General features: G+C 39.2%; 1 pseudogene; it reads left to right on the top strand.

Annotated features, from left to right (window-relative positions):
• Positions 1–1946: 1946 nt before the first annotated feature.
• Nt5c2-ps3 (5'-nucleotidase, cytosolic II, pseudogene 3) lies at positions 1947–3546 on the top strand (annotated as a pseudogene).
• Positions 3547–7047: the final 3501 nt, after the last annotated feature.

Below are 7047 nucleotides of genomic sequence, written 5' to 3'. Positions count from 1 at the left end.
AAAGAGTTCAGAAGAAAATCCCATTGGGAAAACCTTTCCAAACAATCTGTTTGATTAAAGTCACACAATTGTTAAGTCTTACAATGAAACCCTAGGAAAACAATAAGAAGGAAAACAGAAAGAAAAGGAAAAAACCATCCCAGCCAGGTTTTATGCTGATGAATAGAACTATTGAAACCCCTGGGAGACTCAGTTAGCATCGGGAGAACCACAATAATTGCAAGAACTTTGGAACTAAATATCAGCTCACTGTCAACAGAGAATGTGTTTGCTGCGATGTGTTAGGCTTTTCTTTGACAAGTTTATGACACCACAATGCCGCAGTTGCATGGGACAGACAGAGAGTAATCTATCAGCTGGTCCCTGCCTGTCTCCTGCAGTGCTTGGATGCAAAGGCAAAGCTCAGGAGGTGGAGGGGAGCAGGAGAGGTTTCTTTGTTCTGAGGTTTTAGATGTCCTTTCTCCTTTTGTGACAAATGTCCAAATAATTACTGTATAGCCAATGATAAAGCCCAGGAAGAAAGTTTTGGATATGATGAAGTTTTTGAGCAAACAAATTAGTAGTAAATACTGTAATAATAGCCCCAGTTCTTATGTGGAAGTCTAAGGCTCCCTGCAACTTTCTTTAGTTTGTTAAGAGATGACCACAGTGAATTGGGGTCATGAGTGGTAGTGGTAGGGCTTTGATCTGATGGGGGTGGTGCTCTTAGAAAGACACAAGAGACTCTCTCTCTCTCTCTCTCTCTCTCTCTCTCTCTCTGTGTGTGTGTGTGTGTGTGTGTGTGTGTGAGAGAGAGACAGAGACAGAGACAGAGAGACAGAGAGAGGGAGACAGAGACAGAGAGACAGAGACAGAGATGAGACAGAGATAGAGAGACAGAAAGACACAGAGAGACAAACATATAGAGAGACACAGAGAGAATCTCTGTGTGTACATGTACATGTGGGTAGTGTTATCACTATGGAGGCAGAGGTCAATCTTAGGTGTCATTCTAAACATTTTCTACTATTTTTATTCTTTTTTGAGACAAGGTCTCTCAGTGACCTGGAATTCACTGACAGCTAGGCCAGCTGACCAGCAAGCTCCAGGGATCCAGCTGCTTCTGCCTGTACATCACCACTTACACCCAGCATGTGTGTGTTCTTTTAATGATATGTACATATGTGTGTCTGTGTGTGGGTATATGTGTGTGAATGCAGCATCCACAGTGGCCAGAAAATGGTGCTGCATGCTCTGAACTAGATTTATAGCCCTATCCTAGCTACCTAGGACAGAGTTCAGCAAACTAAAGCTGGCCTGCACCCTTTCTGTTAATAAATTTGTAGTAGAATGCTTGTAGTAGTTACATTCATTCATAGTTTAACGACAATAGAGACTTCATGGTCTGTAAATCCCCAAATATTTATCATCCATGGAACCTCCTAGAGAAAAATATTGTCTCTCTATTGTCTAGAGTTTTGGCACACAAGATTTAAATTTATGCTCTAGTCAAAGCAATGCACACAGCACCCAACCTCACAGCTTTGCCTGCCCTCCCCCCAGCAATCTGGCTCTAACCTGACATGCACAGGTGAGACACTTCTACTCTCCTATACCAATCCTTTCACCTAAGGGACCCCATAAAGCCTAGCAGCCATGGGCTCTGTCCAGCCAGGGTGGACTTCCGGTGTGTGCCTACATTAGTGGTGGTCCTGGAATAGCATGTGCAACACCCCATGCTACAGCTCTGCCTACATCCCAAGAGGCCACCTCTTAACTAACACGCACAAACAGAAGGCCTCTTCAAATAAGACACACAGCTCCACTTGCCTCCCTGAAGGCATGCTTCAGCATTGGCACACAGGTCAACCAACACCAGAGACAATTAGTTGGCAAAAGGCAGGCACAAGAATATAATCAACAAGTTGCATGCTAGGATTGCTGCTGGGTGGTGGTGCTGAATTCATTATACACATAAAATGATGACCTCCTGGAGAGATTGCTTACAGAATGCAGCTGATGTGCCTGCTAACATGGATAAGAATGCCTTGAGAAAGTATCAGCGTGAAGCCTATCACTGGGTGTTTGTGAACAGATTTAGCCATAGAAAAAATAAAGTGTTTTGGTTTTGATATGGGTTATACCCTTGATGTCCTCAGGAGATGTTCAGCTTTGCATGTGATTCTACATTCCCTACCAGAGGCCTTGTCTTTGACACACTCTATGGAAATCTTTTGAAAGTTGATGCCTATGGAAACCTCTTGGTTTGTGCAAATGGATTCAACTTCATAAGAGGACCAGAAACTAGAGAGTAGTATCCAAATAAATTTATCCAACAAGATAATACTGAATAGTTTTATATTCTGAACACACTGTTCAATTTTCCAGAGACCTACCTGTTGGCCTGCCTAGTAGAACTTTTATTAATTGTCCTAGATATACCAGTTGTGACACAGGATTTAAAGATGGGGACCTCTTCCTGTCCTATTGGAGTATGTTCCAGGATGTAAGAGACATAGTGGACTCGGTCTATTACAAGCATTTTCTTAAGGAAAAGACAGTTGAAAATCTTCAGAAGTATTTAGTCAATGATGTCAAGTTGCTGCTGCTTCCGAGCTGAATGAAGGAATTAGGGAAAGTATTTCTTGCCACTAACAGTGACTATAAATTCAGAGATAAAATCATGACTTACCTTGTGGAAACATGGCCCCAAGCCTGGAAACTCCTAATGGCCATGGCAGTCTTACTTTGATCTGATTTTGGTGGATACACAGAAACCACTCTTTTTCTAGAGAAGGCACTACATCAGGTGGACACTAAACCTGGAAAGCTGCAAAGTGGCACCTACACAGCACCCCTGCAGCATGGCATCATATACTCAGCAGGTTCATCCGATATAATCTGTGAACTTTTGGGAGCTAAGGGCAAAGACATTTTGTATATTGGAGACCACAGTTTTGGAGACATTTTGAAGTCAAAGAAATGACAAGGGTGGAGAACTTTCTTGGTGATTTCTGAACTTGCACAGGAGCTCCACGTCTGGAATGACAAGAATTCACTTTTTGAAGAACGTCAAAAGTTGAATGTATTCTTGGCTGAAATCTACAAACACCCGGATAGCAGAAATAATGAACATTGCACCTAGACATTAGTTTTATCCAGAGACAGGTTAAGAAAGTAACTCATGACATGGACATGTGCTATAGGATGATGGGAAGCCTGTTTCATAGTGGCTCCTGGTAGATACTCTTCGCCAGCCAAGTGATGTTTTACTCTGATCTCTATGCAGTGCCATTCATCAGTCTGCTGTACTACCCATTCAGCTACCTCTTCAGAGCTGCCCATGTCCTGATGCCACTGTTGGTATAAACCAATAGTGGAACATACACACATGGATATCAATGAGATGGATTCCCCTCTTGTCACCTGTAACCTCATGTCAGTGGATTTCAAAGACACTGACTATAAGTGAACAGCTTATTAGTGAGAACAACCCCCCAACCTCTTCCTACTGGCTCCCAGGAGATCACACACTGCCATGATGATGATGAGGAGGAGGAAGAATAAAAAGGCAGACTAAAACCCTGAGCAGCCACCAAGTCTGACAGACTTACGGAGCAAGGGTGGTCTTGTTTGGATTGTTGGAGAGGGTAGGAAGACTACTTCACAAGTATATTTGGAAAGTTTCTGAAGGCTTTAAATAATTCTAATCATAGCTACTTCAGTTTTGTGTATCCGTATTCCAGCAAATGGTTTGAAACTGTATTGGAATAACAGGTAAAGTAAGGTAGGATGCATGTAGATGGCACCATGTGGCTTGGGGTGGTTTTTGGTGTCATCATACCATCTGGATGCATGAAGGTAGTAAAGGGTATCAAAGCAGAGCCACAGGACTGGTGGGAAGAGGAGATCCACAAATGCTGCATACAAACTGTACCATTTCTCCATACCCCACTTGTCCAGTGCATTACACCATTGTTTATCAATGGAGAAATACATGCTTTCATTATAAAAAAAGAACATAACCAACAGAAGCCAATAAAATATGGCAAGTATGTATACAATATTTCTACTACAGCAAGTCCTGGATATCCTAACACACCTGAAGAGCAAGATGGTGACTTTAAATACCATCTCTTGAAGATGATAGAGGCTTTTAAAGAGGTTATAAATAATTCCCTTAAAGAAATAGAGGAAAACACAGTAAAACAGGTAGAATCCCTTAAAAAGGAAACAAGTCCCTTAAAGAAATACAGGAAAATACAACCAAACAGGTAAATGAAATTAATAAAATAGTCCAAGACCTAAAAATGGAAATAGAAGTATGGTGGTTTAAGTATGCTTGACCCAGGGAGTGGTACTATTAGGAGGTGTATCCTTGTTGGAATAGGTATGACCTTATTGGAGGAAGTGTGTCACTGTGAGCATGGGCTTTAAGACTGTTATCCTAGCTGCCTGGAAGCCAGTATTCTAGTAACCTTCAGATAAAGATGTAGAAGTCTCACCTTCTCCCATACAATGCCTACCTGGACACTGCCATGCTCCTGCCTTGATGATAATAGATTGAACCTCTGAACCTGTAAGCTAACCCTAATTAAATGTTGTTCTTATAAAAGTTGGCTTGGTCATAGTGTCACAGCAATAAAACACTAACTAAGACAAGAAGCAGTTAAGAAAACACAAATGGAAGTAACCCTGGAGATGGAAAACCTAGGAAAGATAATAGGAACTACAGAAACAATAATCACCAACAGAATACAAGAGATGGAAGAGAGACTCTTGAGTATAGAAGATACCATAGAAGAAATGGATACATTGACCAAAGAAAATACCCAAATGTTAAAAGTTCCTAAATCAAAACATCCAGGAAATATGAGATAATATGAAAATACCAAACCTAAGGATCATAGGAATAGAAGAGGGTGAGGATTCAAAGGGTCAGAAAACATCTGCAACAAAATCATAGAAGAAAACTTCCCTAACCTAAAGAAAAAGATAGTTATAAACATACAAGAAGCTTAAAGGATTCCATAAAGATTGGACCAGAAAAGAAAATTCTCCTTCCACATAAAATTAAAATGTGAAATGAACAGAACAAAAAATAAATATTAAAAGCTTCAAGGGGAAAAGGCTAAGTAATATATAAAGGCAGATTTATCAGAATTATACCTATCTTCTCAATAGGTACCCTCAAAGCCAGAAGATCCTGACAGATGTCTTGCAGACCCTAAGAGATAAGAGATATCATTCTAGACTACTCTATCCAGCAAAATTCTCAATCATCATAAATGGAGACACTGAACTATTCCATGATAAAGTCAAATTAAAACAATATCTTTCTACTAATCCAGCCCTACAGAGGATATTAAAAGAAAAACTCCAACACAAGAAGGGTAACTATACCCATGAAAATATAAGAATTTAATCATCTCACAGAAAAACAAAAAGAAGAGAAACATACACACACACACACACACACACACACACACACACACACACACACACAGAGTAACTCCAACATAAAAATAACAGAACAAATGATCATGGATCATTAATATCTCTCATCTTCAATGGACTTAATTCACCAATTAAAAAAACCCACAGGCTTAAAAACAGTGTACAAAAATAGGATCCATCATTCTGCTGCACATGAGAAATACACCTCAACAACAAAAATAGGAAAGATAGGCAATACCTTAGGGTAAAATCTAGAAAATGACTTCCTAAGCAAACCCATGCCCCACCCAAAAAAACCTAGTATAGCCATTCTAATATCTAAAGAATTCAACCAAAAGTTATCAAAGAGATGGGGAAAAACACTTTATACTCATTAAAGGAATAATTCATCAAGAGGACATCTCAGTTCTGAATATGCTCCAAATGTAAGGGCACCCTCATTTGTCAAAGAACTTCACTAACACTCACAAAACACATCGAACCTCACACAATAATAGCAAGGGACTTCAATACTCCAGTTTCACCAATAAACAGGTGATCAAAACAGAAAACAAACAGAGAAACACTGAAACTAACTGATTGAATGAACCAAATGAATGTACAGATATCTACAGAATCTTCCACCCCAAAACAGAAGAATGTACCTTTTTCTTAGCACCTCACAGAACCTTTTCCAAAATTGACCATATAATTGGGCATAAAGCAAGCCTTAGCAGATATAAGAAGATTGAAATAACCCCTTTCATTCTATCAGACCACCATGGATTAAGGATTGACTTCAATAACAACAGAAACAACAGAAAGACCACATAGTCATGGAAACTCTCTACTCAATGAACACTTGGTCTGGAGAGAAAGAAATAAATTAAAGATTTCCTAAAATTCAATCAAAATGAAGAAGCAATATGCCCAACCTTGTGGGACACAGAGAAAGCAGTGCTAAAAGTAAAATTCAAAGCACTAGGTGCCTTCATAAATAGAGAGATCCTATACTAGCAACTTGACAGCATAGTTGAAAACTCTAGAACCAAAAGAAGGAAACACAACCCAAGAGGAGTAAATTGTAGGAAACAGTCAAAATCAGTGCTGAAACCAATCAGATAGAAACAAAGAGAATACTACAGTGACTCAATAAAACTAAAAGCTGTTTCTTTGAGAAAATCAACAAGATAGGCAAAGTCTTAGCTAAACTAACCTGAAGACACAGAGACATTGTCCAAATTAACAAAATCAGAAATGAGACATAACAGAAACTGAGGAAATTCAAAACCTCATTAAGTCTTACTTCAAAAGCCTGTACTCCACAAAATTAGAAAATATGAACATAATACCTGAACGTCTAATGAGCTAATAACAATATTCCTCAATTAATTCCACAACATAGAAACAGAAGGAACACTACCTAATTTATTCTATGAGGCCACAGTTAACTTGATGCGTAAACCTCACACTCAACACAGAAAGAAAACTTCAGACCAATTTCATTTTTTAACATAGACAAAAAATTCTCAATAAAATTCTTGCAAATGAAATCTAAGAACTCACCAAAAATATCACTCATCACTATTAATAGGCTTCATTCCAGGGATGCAGGGATGGTTCAATATATGA

This window comes from Rattus norvegicus, chromosome 2 (genome assembly GCF_036323735.1).
Source record: "Rattus norvegicus strain BN/NHsdMcwi chromosome 2, GRCr8, whole genome shotgun sequence".
In the NCBI taxonomy this organism is placed as follows: domain Eukaryota; kingdom Metazoa; phylum Chordata; class Mammalia; order Rodentia; family Muridae; genus Rattus; species Rattus norvegicus.
The sequence above is the reverse complement of the archived record's forward strand: the minus strand, read 5'-3'. Positions and strand labels throughout refer to the sequence as shown.